The 16,958-nt window shown below is 41.2% G+C and overlaps 1 protein-coding gene across 2 annotated transcripts in view; it reads left to right on the plus strand.

Moving 5' to 3' along the window:
* LOC139545637 (3',5'-cyclic-AMP phosphodiesterase 4D-like) overlaps positions 1–16,958 on the plus strand; it is a 59,510-nt gene that overhangs the window by 15,804 nt on the left and 26,748 nt on the right. Inside the window, exon 1 of one of the 2 annotated variants that reach the window (XM_071353616.1) lies at positions 1,390–2,257. The exons of the other annotated variant lie outside the window; for it this stretch is intronic. The gene's annotated coding sequence lies outside the window, so the exon portion shown is untranslated. Of the gene's footprint in view, positions 1–1,389; positions 2,258–16,958 lie in introns of those variants that run through there. 2 annotated transcript variants of the gene reach the window in all.

Here is a 16,958-nt window from a genome sequence, read left to right on the forward strand (position 1 = left end):
ACAGAGTCAATAAAATAGGAATTGAAGGCTATTGCTATTTCAACTGCATCCTGTGTTAGATTGTTATTCACCATGATTTCTAGTCTTTTTGCAGTGTTACTATGGTCTTTCCCTGTTAACTTTTTTAGATTCTCCCAGATCAGTTTAGAATTTCCCTTTGCTTCACCAATTATGTTAATAAAAAAGTTTGCCTTGGCCTGTCTGATTTCTTTCATCACCTTATTTCTCAACATGGTAAACCTACGTCTGTCATGCTCTAATTTGGATCTTAGGGCTATTTTTAGATAATAATCTCGTTCTTTCATCAATTTCCAGATTTCTCCATTTAGCCAAGGAAGAGTGCTCTTTTGGCCAGGTTTGGATTTGATTTTCTTTAGGAAACCATTTAATGTAGTCTGGATTGTGGATAGAAAAACTTGACTATCAGCTTCCACGTCTGCATAGGACAAGAGATCATTCCAGTTAATTCCCTTAATTGCGTTTTCAAAATAGCTTAATTCACTCTTAGGTATTCTTAGTTGATCAGGCTTTCTAACAGTAGAGAGGTTAAACCTGCTCTTGGACAGCTTTCTGGCTATAAGTGTCAGATTATGATCAGATAGCCCAGTAACCATATTGAATGATTTAGTCACTCTCTCTGGTTTATTACTGAACACCAAATCAATCTGTGTTTTAGAGCAACAAGTCACCCTGGTTGGCCCTTTAACTAGCTGTGTAAGGTCAAAGGTATTAATGATCCGTTTGAGGGTTTTCCTACAACACTTGTCTTCATAATTAATGTTAAAATCTCCCATTAAGATGACCTCTTTCCCAAAATCACATTCCCTAAGCATGTTATTAAACTGATCAAAAAACACACTTTTGGTGGAAGGTGGCCTATACATTCCAATGAGGGTAAAAGACATTTGGGGAGACAGTGTAATGTTCAGGCCAATACATTCTAGTTCATTATCACATGACCACTCAATTTGATTACATCGGATATGTTCTTTAATGTAAATCATCACACCCCCTCCTCTTCCTTCAGTCCTGTCTCTCCTGAAAACATTGTAGCCAGGCACAATCAAAGCAGCAGATGGAGAGTTTCCATGGAGCCATGTCTCCGAGAGGCAGAGAAAGTCAAGGTTGGAGTCTGTGAGTAGATGTTGAATTTGATCACTTTTTGGAATGACACTACGAATGTTCAAGTGCCCCCCTAGTAGTCCCTTGGGCTTAGCTCTTGGGTCCCAGATGACTCGAGAGTGATTGACACATTGAAAAAAGTTAAATTTTCTGTGTTTTCTGACGGCTGGGTTTAGGCCGTTTTGTTTCGTTTTGATTAGGGGCAGTTCGGTAGCGCAATTAACAATCCCTCCCGCCTGCACTGGATGTGGGGAACTAATTAAAACAGCTTGCGTACCAGAAGCAGAGTCAGGGATCGCATATAGCGACTTTGGTATGTTTGAAGAGTCAAAATCTATCCTGGAGCTGGGTGAGTCGAGAGAAACCATAGGACCATAGCACTCACCCACTTCCACAGCGGCGACGTTCAGTGGACGAGGCCATCCACCGCTTTCCACTCCGGTGCGTATCGCTGGCTCGGTGATGTTGGGCCCAGGATTGAGTTGCACATCCCAGGAGAGCAGGAGGGTAGTGAACAGGTAGTTTAACAGTTTTGCTCATTTTCCGCAGTAGACGTCACGAAGAATGCAAGGATATTGCTAGCACCTTTAGCTACCGTGGCTGCCTTGTGCATTTCTGTGGATGCATGCTGAGTTAGGTCATTCTCCCCTCCATGGCCAATTGAGAATTCCCGACAGCATAAAGTACAGAAAGCTTTCGAGTCACCACTGATGGGCTTAACCCACGTCTTTTTTGCTTCCCATTGTTTGTTTTAGGTGCACAGTCTTTTCTTTTTAGCAGGTTTATCCATATTTCCTTGATATGCCAAACCGACCGAACAACAACAGAAATGACTTTGCAGGAATTGGAGCGTTTACGCTATACAGTACTGTGATTGGATGAATATACGGGACAAGGGAGGTCCCGTATCCGACAAAGCAATTTAGCCCAATATAAGGGACGGCTAATATGGGACAGTTGGCAACCCTAAATGCTTCTGACACAAAAGATTGAAACTACAACAGCATCCGCCAGGAGACTTCAACCTCAAAGATCTCTACAACAAGCAATGGAAACATGTCCAGGGCCTTGCGGACACATTCTGGAAAAGAACGAGACAAGAATACCTGGTGACACTACAGTCACACAGAAAATGGTAAGTTGACAAACCTAACCTGCAAGTTGGAGATGTCATCTTATTAAAACACACCGAAACGAATGGCCTGTTGGATTCGTCGTGAAAACTGTACCAAACGGTGACAACAAAGTCAGAAAAGTGGAAGTGAAGGTCATGAGACAGTGCACCCCTAAGGTGTTCTTCAGACCTGTCTCCGACATCATCATACTCCTCCAAAAGTAAACATAGTGACATAAAAGGTCATTATGCCAAGCGGGGAGGGTTCTGATAGCTGTACTTCTGTACAAAGTATTATATTGCCCTATGTTGTCATCTAGTGGCAAATCTGGGTACTGTAGTTTTTAATTAGCTAACTTTCGGTTCAGAGCTATTTCCTGTCATAACAATCCAACAGACAAGCCATACTTTTCCGTCTTACTAGGCCCTAGTTAAAGATAAGTCTGTGAGTAGTTTAGAGTTATTAGAACATGCTTTTGCCAATTCAAATTGTGATCCTCGAATATTTACATTTTTACATGGCTATTCTAGCTCTGATGATGCTAAGCTAATTGCGCTAAGTATTGACCAGTCACTTAACATTGTGTGTTAGCATGCTAGCTATCGTTTCGTGACGGAATTTAGCTTATTTGGTATTTGAATGTATCTAGCTATTTTAAGTGCTCGAGCTAAAGCATAGTTATTAAGATATATGGACACTTATATTGTGTAAATGTATATAGTGACTTTTTATCATACGTTTCCTCCTTTGTATATCTGTTACAGTTTAACAAACAATATATTCTACTAAAGATTCTACTAAAGTTACCAATGCCTCCTGATTCTTTATTGAAAGAGTATAGGCTGTCTGCCAGGCTTTGTAGCTTACACATTGTGAGGGCTGAACACTAATGCTTCAAGCCAACTCTTGAATAGTCCAACAAGGGTCCACTCTCTGGGAAGACTATCTCTATGCAATTCTCATTTGAATACTTTTACTACAAGTCAAAACTTTGATGAGAAATGGGCTAGGGACTAAAATGTGACAACCCTAATAAAATACTTAATTGCATGGCAGTCTTATATTTGTCAATAAAATTATCCGGAAACAGTATTGTGACTAGTGACATTTACCATTAAACCCAATACAACCTAATTCGATTACAATTGCAAAACCCTATACAGTGTGTGTTTGGGACTTGTACTATTGAAAACCATTACAGACCATTGAAACCATTCGATCTGCTGTAGCCTAATAGTTTGCTTGTTACCAGGAATAGTCTAACAGGGGCGGCAGGTAGCCTAGCGGTTAAGAGCATTAGGCCAGTTACCGAAAGGTAGGTGAAAAATCTGTAGATGTGCCCTTGAGGAAGGCACTTAACCCTAATCGTTCCGATATGTCTCTCTGGATAAGAACGTCTGCTAAATTACAAAACAAACAAAAATAGACTAATCCAAACCTTTTTTGAAGGGAACAAACCACACATAAAGGGGCCGTTTCCTGGGCCAAGATTAAGCGTAAAAGAAGGACAAACAGATTTGCTTTTGTGGAGGACTGGCTTGAGTTGTGAGGATGACAATTTATCTTCATTATGAACCAAATCTATTGGTTTTCAGTTGCGATCTATTTAATAAACACAAGAAACATAAGAAACCATCAAAATCTATAAAAGTGTGATGGTATAGCATAAACAGCGGCATTTAGTGGTCACTTTCACACTACTTTATGGTAAATAATGCAAGGGACTTCAATGACTAATTTCTCTGCACAGGGGGAAAAAAACATCACCAGATTCACAGGGAATACATTACATAGTATTGAGAAGCAATACTCCAAGCCACAGCTTCATACTACTTGTCAAACATAGAGAACTGATACTGTATACTGGTTGTTGGGGTGGGATTGACATGGGGTGTTGGGGGTCCGTGGGTGGCTTTTGTAAATTTTTTGGGATTCCTCATGTCTTACTCATTGGTAGGAAGAGGTTTGGTTCAAATCGGATGTTGGGTACTATCACTGGTGTAATGCAATTTCTCTGGGGCCCCGCAAGCTCACCTGAATGTGTTAGCCACTCAGACTACCGATCGCTGTCCATGGTGCTGAAATTGCAACATGTCTATGCGGCTGCATGCCTATCGCATCGATGATGGGCTTTCTATGGTGCCGGGGCATAGCTTTACATTAGCTAATGGCTACATGTTTATCGGTAGGCCTATTTCGTCGTCATTTTCTCAGGTTAAGCCTAACATTTCACAAAGCTATGCACGGTGTCACAATGCTGCCATTTTGCTGGTTGGTGGCAATAATATAATTACTTTTTCAGTAATTAAAGTAGGAAATTCAAATTAGGGCTGTCCCTGACTACAGAAATCTTGGTCGACCGAGAGTCGACTGTTAATATTGGTTGAAATATTAAAATGTGTATTTTTCCCTATATAGACACACCTTATGTGTTTTAACAAAATCAACTAGCCTATATGTAGGCTAATGAGCTTGTCTTATGCTTTAAGTACACTGTAATTAAATAATTAAGACACACAAATGACATGAGGGAGCCAGAGATCAAAATAGCCTAACCAGAAGAAAAAAATATATTAACGACCCTCCTCCTCCCCCTTGCTGCTGGCTTTTGCAGATTCTGCCTTTATGCTCCTGAAGTTGCCGGCAATAAGCTACACCACGTGTCGGCAACCTTTTCCATTTGGAGGGCCAATTTATCTTACTTTTCTACTGATCTGCGTGGCAGTTATGATTTTTATATGTACATTTAATTTATAATAGTCTTCGTATCTCAAAATCAGTATCATGTGGTTAATCAAAATTCTAAAAGTAACTTATATTGCCATTGCCAACTATGTAGGCAAAAATTGCCTAAAAATACAAACATAGCAGCCTGCAGGTAGAAAATATCTTGATAAAAATAAATATCCTATAAATCACATTGGCTATGCATGGCCTGTCTGCAAGGAACTTGAAACATTGTATCAACTATCAACTTGGTCTGGCCTGAAGCTCAAGCTGGCAAACTTGCAACATTGTATAAAATATTCTGAGCCCTCAGTTTCCCACACCAGTGAGCTCCAGACAGACACAGCTGTAGACTATTTGTGCAATGGATAAGAAGTAATCAGTTAGACCTATTTTTGTTTTTTTAAATCCACCAGATCAGAGCATTACATTTTTTTCTCGGGGGTGGTTATCGAAAGTGAGCTGGAAAGATTTTTCAAGTAGGCTAAGTTGAGGAACTATTGCCATTCTCAATGGATGTAAAAACAGACTTTGTTTACTTGCTGTTTGAGAAGAAGAATACATTTATTTGGAAGCTCCACAGTGGTGGTGAGTTAAGACTATCAGAAATAGTATCAGATCCTCAAATGAGCACATTTATAGGCCTACATTTGCACGGAGGGCAGGTAGCCTAGGTCTACTTCTATGCATAATCAGGTGTGCGTCCTTAATCAATGTTGACAGGAGCGCAACAAACAAAAGACAACTCATAAATTGACAACTCATAAATTGAATGAAATAAACCAAAACTTGTTCCTCACAAGCGTAGCCTGGGTTGTGCGGTCCGCAAACAACGTGTCCACTCCGACAATGAAAATGGTAAATGACTGTAATAATAATATATTGACTGCATTAACAGAAATTACCTTAGCCTAACAAACATTGTAGATTTAGAACAGTAAAAGTACTACTGGTGATACTGGTGTACCATCCCCGCGGCCTCCATAATGACTTAGTCCACTGAGACGGGCGTGAATCAGACGGGTGTCTCGTGTGCCATACATTTATATATATATCTATATATATATATGTATATATGTGTGTGTGTGACTGCTCCACTAAAAAAATCTTGGTCAACCAAACAATCGACCAGTTGACTAATGGGGTCACCCCTAATTCAAACATTGCAGATTGTCAAATACATTTCAATACAACAGAATACTACCAATTGATATACAGCTGTCCTGCAGAGGCTGCCTGAACCTGCATGACATGAGCCATTCTTACGCTCTCTCCCAGCTTGGATAGAAAGTTGTTGTGAGTAAAACCAGTCTATTAATGGCAAATAACACAATCAGTCCACCCTCAAAACATTAGCTTACTAGGGATCGTTTCATTATGCAGTGTACTATCTATAGCTATATACCGTCTTTAGCTGCGATTTAGGTGCTATTTATAAACTTTTTATAAAAATGTACACATCAAATAGCCTAACAATGAGAAAAGTAGTCTGCTTGAGGATAAACTCAGCCACTTTGATTTAGGCCTAATATAATTTACCTAGAATATTGCAGCCCATTTGTGTAGGCTATTAGCCAGAAAAAACTCGCTGAGTTCAACTGATCAAACCCTCAAGAACTGTTGTCCGCCAAATATGATAATCTGTTTGCATCTGCCAATTTATTGGCTGTCCAGTATCCAGATGACCTGTTCCCAGAGCTTCCTATACAGTTAATCTCTTTCCGTAACGTGTTGAGGCCGGCAATTAAGGAGAATGAGAGGAATCAATTAAAGATGTTGCAGTACTGCTGTATTTGAAGCACTCCTCCCTTCTGCCCAGTTTCCCTGATGTTGCTACTGCAATAAAGCTGTTTTTACCATCCCTGTAACTGTCACTTCTGCGGAAACTAAAACTCATAAAGAACTACATAAGAAGCATAAGGCTCTCGGTCTGATATGAGCTTTTGATCACCTGAGTAAGCTCCACTCATTGAATATTATCCAATATGGGTGCAATCAGTTAGCTTAATTTCTCAGATATAAAATTAAATGTAAAGTAAATAGTGTTGCAGCAATGGCAATCTTACCTGTTTCTACCTACAGAAACTTCAGAACAATTTGAGATGGTGGGTGTCATGGCTTGCTGAAATGACATGGAACAAATCCTCTGAGTTATTTCTCTGTTAGGCTACTCAATTGTATACGCAAATCGTCTATTGGACAATTGTGTATATAATTAGCTGAAAAGACATGAGCAGACACGACTGGCAATCGAACAATCATTGATTATTAGGCCTAGCAATTAAACAGTAGTCCAGTAATTGAGATGGCAGTCATGATCCGTACAACCCGTTGAATATTAGAGAGGAGGATTACACTAGAAGGGGGTTCATGACCTTGACATTAAGTTGTGATGATGTGGCGGTAGCTCCAGTCATTGGACTCAATGTTTAATGATGTTTGATCTTCACGATGACAGAGAGATGATGCTTGTGCTGCTTGCTGTACAGTGACTGTTCCCAATGACTCTCTACCTCTCTGCCTAGCCTGGAGTCAGTTAGTGCTGTCACTAAGGGTGTGTGTGTGTGTGTGTGTGTGTGAGTGAACGACCAAGACAATTTCAGCAGAGGAGTTGGCAGGCAAATAGACATAGTATGGAGTGCAGAAATGCATTTTTGATTTGTCTAAAGAAAAGAGGGAACAGTCTCACTGCAGGCCTAGTGTCTTGCCTGGGCTCAGTCTTGTGCCGTCATGTGTTTGTGAAGGGCAAAGTAGACATTCTGCTCTAATGTCTACATATCAAATGGCACCCTATTTCCTATAGTGCATTACTTTTGACCAGAGCCCTATGTAGGGAATTGGTTACCATTTGGGATTGGGACACATGTACTGTAAGCATTGATTTAAGGTATGCCTGTGTGTCCTAATTTCACCATCTTCATTTGTCTATAATCTTCCATGTACTTTTCATACACTACATGCCTCGGACTTGTGAGGGGATCCTATAGGATGAGATACTGTAAGTATAAGCTCATAGGGGCTAGGGCTCCATTGTGATTGCGTGGTAGTATGGTGTCAGAGGAGTAGCAGTGAAATCCATTGATATTTTACTGAAGCTCAGTGATGACACCTACTGTCAGTCTAAAGTAGTGGAGCTCAGACTGCCCACACGTTTCACTGCTTAAAATGACCTAGCTACTTACAATGAGCTACTGATTATGCTATTGCTAGAGGTTTTAGATGGATGTAAGGGTATGTTGTCCCTCTTATGATCTACTGTACTTTATTCTATGGTAGAAAGGACATGTCAGGTTCTGCTTTGTCTATTCTCGCTGCAGTTTGTTGTTGTAGGCATTGGTGGCAGGGCTATTTTCCCTAGACCTGGGCTCAATGTACCTGCAATGTTGTTCAAATCCCCATTGAAGTTGCTGTTACATTTAACATATCAAATTTCCCTGCATGGAAAGCAAACATTACATTTGAGACTCATGTTTGGGTTAGTAGACCTGCTCAATATGAGAAGAAAGGACTGCAGGTGACAGTGCCAGCTAATTTCCATATCAACTAATGTTTCTGTATGCACGTCTCAGTTAGCTGTGGAACAGTTTCTGTGGAATTAGCTTCAAATAGCCCATTTCTGTCTGAAGTGTTATAAAAGCACAATCCCCCCCCCCCCTTTGGGGGTATGTGTGCGTGTATGTGTGCGTGTCCTTAGAGAGGTTCAGATTGATTCATTTAATCCAAAGTGTGTCTAGAGTGAGTGTGTCTAGAGACCCCTGTTCTCACATATCCTGTTACACTGAGTGTCACCTCTGGTCTGCTGTGATTTGACCTGATTTAAATAAATGCATAAGGCACAGAAATGGACACCCCACTGATGGTGTGGCAGCAGGGAGAGACAGTGCAGACTGTTCCATTAGGCAGAACCAGTATAGAGAACCAATTCAGAAATACCATCCTTTACTCATGAAGCCTAAGGAGGATACTGTTTGAAATGAACGTTTGCTGGTAATTTATCTCCTTCAATCAAATAAACAATTAAATGTAATAACAACAATTGCACCTGTAGGAGCCGTTTTGGCTTACTTAATTTGTACACTAGAAGGCATTGTATATTTAAGTGATAATGCCCAAGAAGCCGGTGTTAGGAGGATATTGGCATGGGTGTTGTTAGGACCGAGACAATATGCCGGCAAACCGTGCCAATATATCCTCCAAACACCGGCTTCGAGGGCCTTTTATACAATGGGTTACCAACATATTCAAATAGTGATTGACATATTTTCATTAAAAACGTTATTTTTATTCATACTATTTTATCGACCCAGTCGTTCAGTCTTTTTGTTCTGTATCTATGGACGTGACCCAGTCGTTCGTTCTATATGTTCCATTGCCATACTGGCTAGCAACGTTCTTATCCCTTGCTTGCTAGGTAGCCAACTACGGCTAACTTACTGTCACGTCAAATGTCAAAAAGAATAACAAGAGTAGCTGCATTTGCATTTGTTTAAGTCAAATCAAACTTTATTTGTCACGTGCGCCGAATACAACAGTTGTAGACCTTACAGTGAAATGCTTACTTACAGGCACTAACCAACAGTGCAATTTTTTTTTAAGTATTGTTGAACAATAGGTAAGTAAAGAAATAAAAACAACAGTAAAATGACAGTGAAAAATAACAGTAGCGAGGCTATATACAGGCACCGGTTAGTCGGGCTGATTGAGGTAGTATGTACATGTAGATATGGTTAAAGAGACTATGTATGTATGATAAACAGAGAGTAGCAGTAGCGTAAAAGAGGGGTTGGCGGGTGGTGGGTGGCAGGACACAATGCAGATAGCTCGGTTAGCCAATGTGCGGGGGCACTGGTTGGTCGTGCTAATTGAGGTAGTATGTACATGAATGTATAGTTAAAGTGACTATGCATATATGATAAACAGAGAGTAGCAGCAGCATAAAAGAGGGGTTGGGGGGGCACACAATGCAAATAGTCCGGGTAGCCATTTGATTACCTGTTCAGGAGTCTTATGGCTTGGGGGTAAAAACTGTTGAGAAGCCTTTTGGTCCTGGACTTGGCGCTCCGGTACCGCTTGCCATGCGGTAGTAGAGAGAACAGTCTATGATTGGGGTGGCTGGGGTCTTTGACAATTTTTAGGGCCTTCCTCTGACACCTCCTGGTGTAGAGGTCCTGGATGGCAGGCAGCTTAGCCCAAGTGATGTACTGGGCGGTACGCTCTACCCTCTGTAGTGCCTTGCGTTCGGAGGCCGACCAGTTGCCGTTCCAGGCAGTGATGCAACCAGTCAGGATGCTCTCAATGTTGCAGCTGTATAACCTTTTGAGGATCTGTGGACCCATGCCAAATATTTTTAGTTTCCTGAGGGGGAATAGGCTTTGTCGTGCACTCTTCACGACTGTCTTGGTGTGTTTGGACCATTCTAGTTTGTTGGTGATGTGGACACCAAATTTAAGCTGTTTTCTAGTGACATTTATTTGGATACATCCATAACAATAAGCCAATGAAGCGTGATTAGCCTGGCATAGAAAATGTGCTCTCTCGTCAGGAGACTGTTGTTCAGAGAAGCTACCCAACAACACAGCTAACAAAATCACTTCAAACTGAAGCTGGAAAGACTGCAAACTAGCTGCAATTCGTTTTGTTTGAACTTTTTTCAATTGACATTTCATTTGTATATATCCATAAAAATTATGCCAGCTGATTCATGATTTCGACTGGCTGAGAAACACTGCCTGCCTGCCTGTCTGTCTGTCTCTTCCTGACTCCCTACACATTCATTACTATGGGACAGCTGGAGATCAAATTTGAATATTGAAACAATGTTGCCAATGTCGGAGAGACAGACAGTAAGGTTTATACAAATCTCCGCTGTTGAAAACTAAATGTTAGTCTGAAGGAAATGTGAGATAATGTATAGATGCTTTTTATAGTGGAGATCAAGTTTATAAATTGCTTGTCTGCGCTAATGAGACAGGGGATTGCGTAGTCAGATGGTACAGAGTGAATAGGCATTTTAACGCCATTGATTTAGCCAGTGGTAACTTGTGGAATAGACACCGACTGGAATGCAGTTGTAACCAATCAGCATTCAGGACTAGACCCAACCGTTGTATAATGGTTAACACCTTGGAACTAATTTAAGATACAGTTGAAGTCGGAAGTTTACATACACTTAGGTTGGAGTCAATAAAAGTTGTTTTTCAACCACTCCACAAATTTCTTGTTAACAAACTATAGTTTTGGCAAGTCGGTTAGGACATCTACTTTGTGCATGACACAAGTAATTTTTCAACAATTGTTTACAGACAGATTATTTAACTTATAATTCACTGTATCACAATTCCAGTGGGTCAGAAGTTTACATACACTAAGTTGACTGTGCATTTAAACAGCTTGGGAAATTCCAGAAAATGATTTACTGGCTATATACGCTTCTGATAGGCTAATTGACATAATTTGAGTCAATTGGTGGTTAACCTGTGGATGCATTTCAAGGCCTACCTTCAAACTCAGTGCCTCTTTGCTTGACTTCATGGGAAAATCAAAAGAAATCAGCCAAAACCTCAGAAAAAAATGGTGGACCTCCACAAGTCTGGTTCATCCTTGGGAGCAATTTCCAAATGCCTGAAGGTACCACGTTCATCTGTACAAACAACAGTACGCAAGTATAAACACCATGGGACCACGCAGCCGTCATACCGCTCAGGAAGGAGACAAGTTCTGTCTCCTAGAGATGAACGTACTTTGGTGCAAAAAGTGCAAATCAATCCCAGAACAACAGCAAAGGACCTTGTGAAGATGCTGGAGGAATCAGGTACAAAAATATCTATACCCACATTAAACGAGTCCTATGTCGAGATATCCTGAAAGGCCGCTCAGCAAGGAAGAAGCCACTGCTCCAAAACCGCAATAAAAAAGCCAGACTACGGTTTGCAACTGCACATGGGGACAAAGATCGTACTTTTTGGAAAAATGTCCTCTGGTCTGATGAAACAAAAATAGAACTGTTTGGCCATAATGACCATCGTTATGTTTGGAGGAAAAAGGGGGAGGCTTGCAAGCCGAAGAACACCATCCCAACCGTAAAGAACGGGGGTGGCAGCATCATGTTGTGGGGGTGCTTTGCTGCAGGAGGGACTGGCGCACAACACAAAATAGATGGCATCATGAGGATGGAAAATTACGTGGATATATTGAAGCAACATCTCAAGACATCAGTCAGGAAGTTAAAGCTTGGACGCAAATGGGTCTTCCAAATGGACAATGACCCCAAGCATACTTCCAAAGTTGTGGAAAAATGGCTTAAGGACAACAAAGGTATTGGAGTGGTGTCACAAAGCCCTGACCTCAATCCTATAGAAAGTTTGTGGGCAGAACTGAAAAAGTGTGTGCGAGCAAGGATGCCTACAAACCTGACTCAGTTACACCAGCTCTGTCAGGATGAATTAGCCAATATTCACCCAACTTACTGTGGAAGGCTACCTGAAACGTTTGACCCAACAATTTAAAGGCAATGCTACCAAATACTAATTGAGTGTATGTAAACTTCTGACCCACTTAGAATGTGATGAAAGAAAGTGAAAGCTGAAATAAATAATTCTCTCTACTATAATTCTGACATTTCACATTCTTAAAATAAAGTGGTGATCCTAACTGACCTAAAACAGGGAATTTTTACTATGATTAAACGTCAGGAATTGTTATCTCCCATTACAGTAACATGACAGCATCACAGACTGAGGACATACGCACCCCACAGCAGTGCTTCTGTTCTGTTTAGTCATGAGATGCTGTAGAATCAGCCTTGTGTTACTGTAAGCTCTGTGAGATAGTTATACAGTACAGAAAATATACAGTATGAAGGCTAGCACACTCCACTCTATTGAAGGGCTTTGGTTCAACTCATTTGGCCTGAAACAATAACTACAATAAGAGGATGAGATGATCATGAGGAATGATTTAATAAAGGGGCAGAGTGAGTTCAACAATTGAAGAGGAGTCATAGATGTCTGTCTGCTAGTAGCTGTGTGATGTGATGCATATTAGACATCCTCTATAACCTTTAGCAGTGGAGTGCCAAATCTCAGCTCATTTATGTCCACACATTTAATGTGATGCTACAGAAACTCGCACCCCTCTCTCTTCCCTCTCCAAAAGATGACAGAATGTTAATTGAAAAACGTAACAGAGAACGTATCAAAAGGACAGCCAGAGAAATGGTGGGATGCGGGCATACGGTAAGTTAAGCTCCCTTCCCTTGTGTCCTTAGTCAAAGGCCTGTAGATCCCAATCTCGTTCTGTTTCAGACACAGTAGGATATGACTGGTGAGTCATTCAGAACTGATGCTAGACCTAAAGAACCAACCCCCCCATTGTTCCCCACGTAAAGTTTCCCCACACACACACACACACACACACACACACACACACACACACACACACACACACACACACACCAAGACCCCTGCCAGTGGTTTTGCATGAGTGGGATAGATGTGTGTCCAACCTGCTGTGAGTCTCAGCTCTAGTGGAGACGGCTCATTATAGAACGGCAGCTCTTGGCAGCGAGACCAGCTATTAGTGGAGTTGACAAGGCAGACGTTGTGACGTCACAAGGACTGAGACGTCAGTGTGCCATATGATCACTGGAGACAGCTCACCTGTTTACTGTGTTTTTGTTTGTGTGTGTGTGCACGCATGCTTGTATGTGTTTAGTCTAGATGAAGCCCGGGAGTACAGGTAGCCTAGTGGTGGGCCAGTAACCGAAAGGTTGCTGGATCTAATCCCTGAGCTGACAAGGTAAAAATCTGTCATTCTGCCCCTGAACAAGGCAGTTAACACACTGTAAGAATTTGTTCTTAACTGACTTGCCTAGTTAAGAAAAGGTGAAACATATATATATATATATATATATATATATTTTTTAAGTATCGGCATGCTGTCACACAGTTTGATGTGGCAGCATGGTGCCCTTGGTGCAGGAAACCAAGTTGTCATCCCCAGTTGCTGTGAGGGACACTTTCCCTGATCCTCATTCACAGTACACTGGGTTCCACCCTGGGTGCTAGGATTCTCAAAGCGTTTGACATGATGACATACTAGTATTATGCCTAAAGAGTGTCTGTTGCCAAACACTTATTGGCATGAATTTGGTATGGCATCATGTCACTTGCTGTGAACAGAACACAACCTCTCAGTTTGCATCCTCCACACACAAACACCTGCCAGGTGCATCTTTAGGACATCAAAAACGTTCTTACTGGGCACACCATGTCATATCAAAGATTCTAAAGTGTCATCACTGCACTTTCTCCCATCACAACAAAGTTTACATGGGAAATTGTCTGATTTTATTTATACATCTGAAAGTGTGCTTGAATAAGTAATAATTTTACATTGTTTGCATATTTGTTTTTTCTGCATATTAAGTTTCAAACGCACAATTTTACAAATTTTAGACAACTTTTGTCTACGTTGAAAATTGGTTACCATTGACATTCAACGGTTGAAATGTCACCCTAAAAACAACAGTTAACACCAATGACTTGTGCCAGGTATATGCAGGTAAATTAGAACTTACTCCAAGCCTTGCTATTCAAGGAGACATGGGATGTCCAGTGAAATAAGACATAAGGCGGTGAAATAAGACACACGTGAAATGATTAGGTTATGGTACCGATATTCCAGAGGAATTTTCAACCGGGATATAAAACACATAATTAACCCTGGACAAATGAACTCAATTACATATTTAAAGCGAGTTGTCCATGACCTCAGGGTTCCCCCTGCTCCTTGTGTTGTTTATATATACAATATATGCTTGTGAGAGAGTGGGAGAGCGCATAGATGTGTGTGAGAGAGTACTTGGGCATGCGTGAGCAAGCTAGAATGTAAACAGCAGAGTAGTAAGCTGTTAGCTAGTTGTAGATAAACATTTGTGATAGCAGGACAACGGTTTTTTAGACATGTTCTACTGAACAAGCATCATCATCATGAGCATTGGATCTGGATCAACTCGACCCGAAAAGAGAAGTGAGAAAAAGAGGTCTGACACGTCCTGACCATAGTAAGCTGTTTTTTCTCTGTGTTGGTTGGGGCGTGATAGTGACTAGGGTGGGTCATCTAGGGGTTTTGTATGTCTATGTTGGCCTGATATGGTTCCCATTCAGAGACAGCTGTTTATCGTTGTCTCTGATTGGTGATCATATTTAGGTAGCCATTTCCCTTTTGTGTTTGTGGGATCTTGACTATGTTTAGTTGCCTGTCTGCACTATTTTGTATAGCTTCACGTTTCGTTTGTGCTTTATTGTTTTGGTGAGTTTTCAGTTTATTAAAAATATGTGGAACTCTACTCACGCTGCGCCTTGGTCTCACTCATACAACGATCGTGACAAGGTCAGTGTTGGGTTTCGTTACCAATGAAATAACAAAAGAGGTGCATCCAGGGGGTCGCAAACGACTCGCTGATTCCAACTTTAAGGAGTTTAAGGCGCAATGTGAACATGATCAAATGCAAGTTAACCCTTAGCTACCCAAGAAAAATGGCTAAAACAGAAACTCAGAATATAACCAGATCAAAAACACCTATGATCCAGAACCTTGTGTCACTTGTCACCTAACGAGAAATAAAAGATGTGTGTGTCAGCCCAGACATAATACACACCCCTAGAGGCAGGTAGAGCCCCAAGAACACAGGGGTGGGTGGATTAGAGGAGGGTAAAGAGGCCAACAATCTATTTTAATAGAGCTATGGCTGAAAAGTGGTCCGGGTAAAATGTAGCAGCATAGGTGGATCAATAGATCTAGCTGTGTAAAGACCTCAATAGATTTAATCTGAACTAACTGTTTAAAGGCCCACTGTCATCACATGATCAACCCATTCACCGACCACAATCTAAATCAAAGTAAGGTTCAGAAAGGGGTCTGGGGAGGGGGATGGTCTGCTCTGTGTTTCAATAGGCTAGAACAGTGGTGATTTTAGCATGTAAATCTTGGTGGGTCAAAAAAATTATAATTGTGGGATGCATACCAGCAAAGCCACTACACAACACTAAACAATACATTCATTGCACTATACCACTGCTACACCTGGTTATCAGCGGAGCCTTGTCTGGCAGCGAAACAGTTCATTCAGCCTCATTTACTGCCTTTAAAAAAAACAATTTCCTGAAATCCTCCTTTGACTGTGTGCATGCACACCCTAATGCAGAGTTTCCCAACCATCTCCTCTGTGACCAATATTTGTATACATGTTCTGCTGGTCCAAAGGACATTACTTCAGTAATGCATAAAAGACCATTATCTGTAACCAACTGCTAAATAGGGGGAAGGATTCTTGAGAAAATATATAACCACCTGAGCCCTTTTTGAGCCATTCCTTGGTGTGGTTGGTCCCCCAGGCAGTCATGTTCATAATGTCCCAGTGTCCATGTGTGTTTATTCACCACATGGTGAATAACACCTCTCCACAGGTCCTGAAACATACAATCTCAATGCATGCATTTATTTTTTTAATTACCCAGAAAGGAAAATTGCAATTGGCTCCGAAAAGGGTAGCACGGCTGGCCCTTGGAGGTACACAGAGTGCTAACATGAATGATATGCATGTCAATCTCTCCTGGCTCAAAGTAGAGGAGAGATTGACTTCATCACTACTTGTATGTGTGAGAGGTGTTGAATGTACCGAAGTACTGGCACACACCCATGCATAACCCACAAGACACGCCACCAGAGGTCTCTTCACAGTCCCCAAGTCCAGAACAGACTATGGGAGGCGCACTGTACTACATAGAGCCATGACTACATGGAACTCTATTCCACATCAAGTAACTCATGGCAGCAGTACAATTTGATTTATAAAACAAATAGGGCTATCTTCTGTACACCACCCCTAACTTGTCACGACACAACTGATTGGCTCAAACGCATTAAGAAGGAAAGATATTCCACAAATGTACTTTTAAGAAGGCACATCTGTTAATTGAAATATATTCCAGG

This window comes from Salvelinus alpinus, chromosome 19 (genome assembly GCF_045679555.1).
Source record: "Salvelinus alpinus chromosome 19, SLU_Salpinus.1, whole genome shotgun sequence".
Classification (NCBI taxonomy): domain Eukaryota; kingdom Metazoa; phylum Chordata; class Actinopteri; order Salmoniformes; family Salmonidae; genus Salvelinus; species Salvelinus alpinus.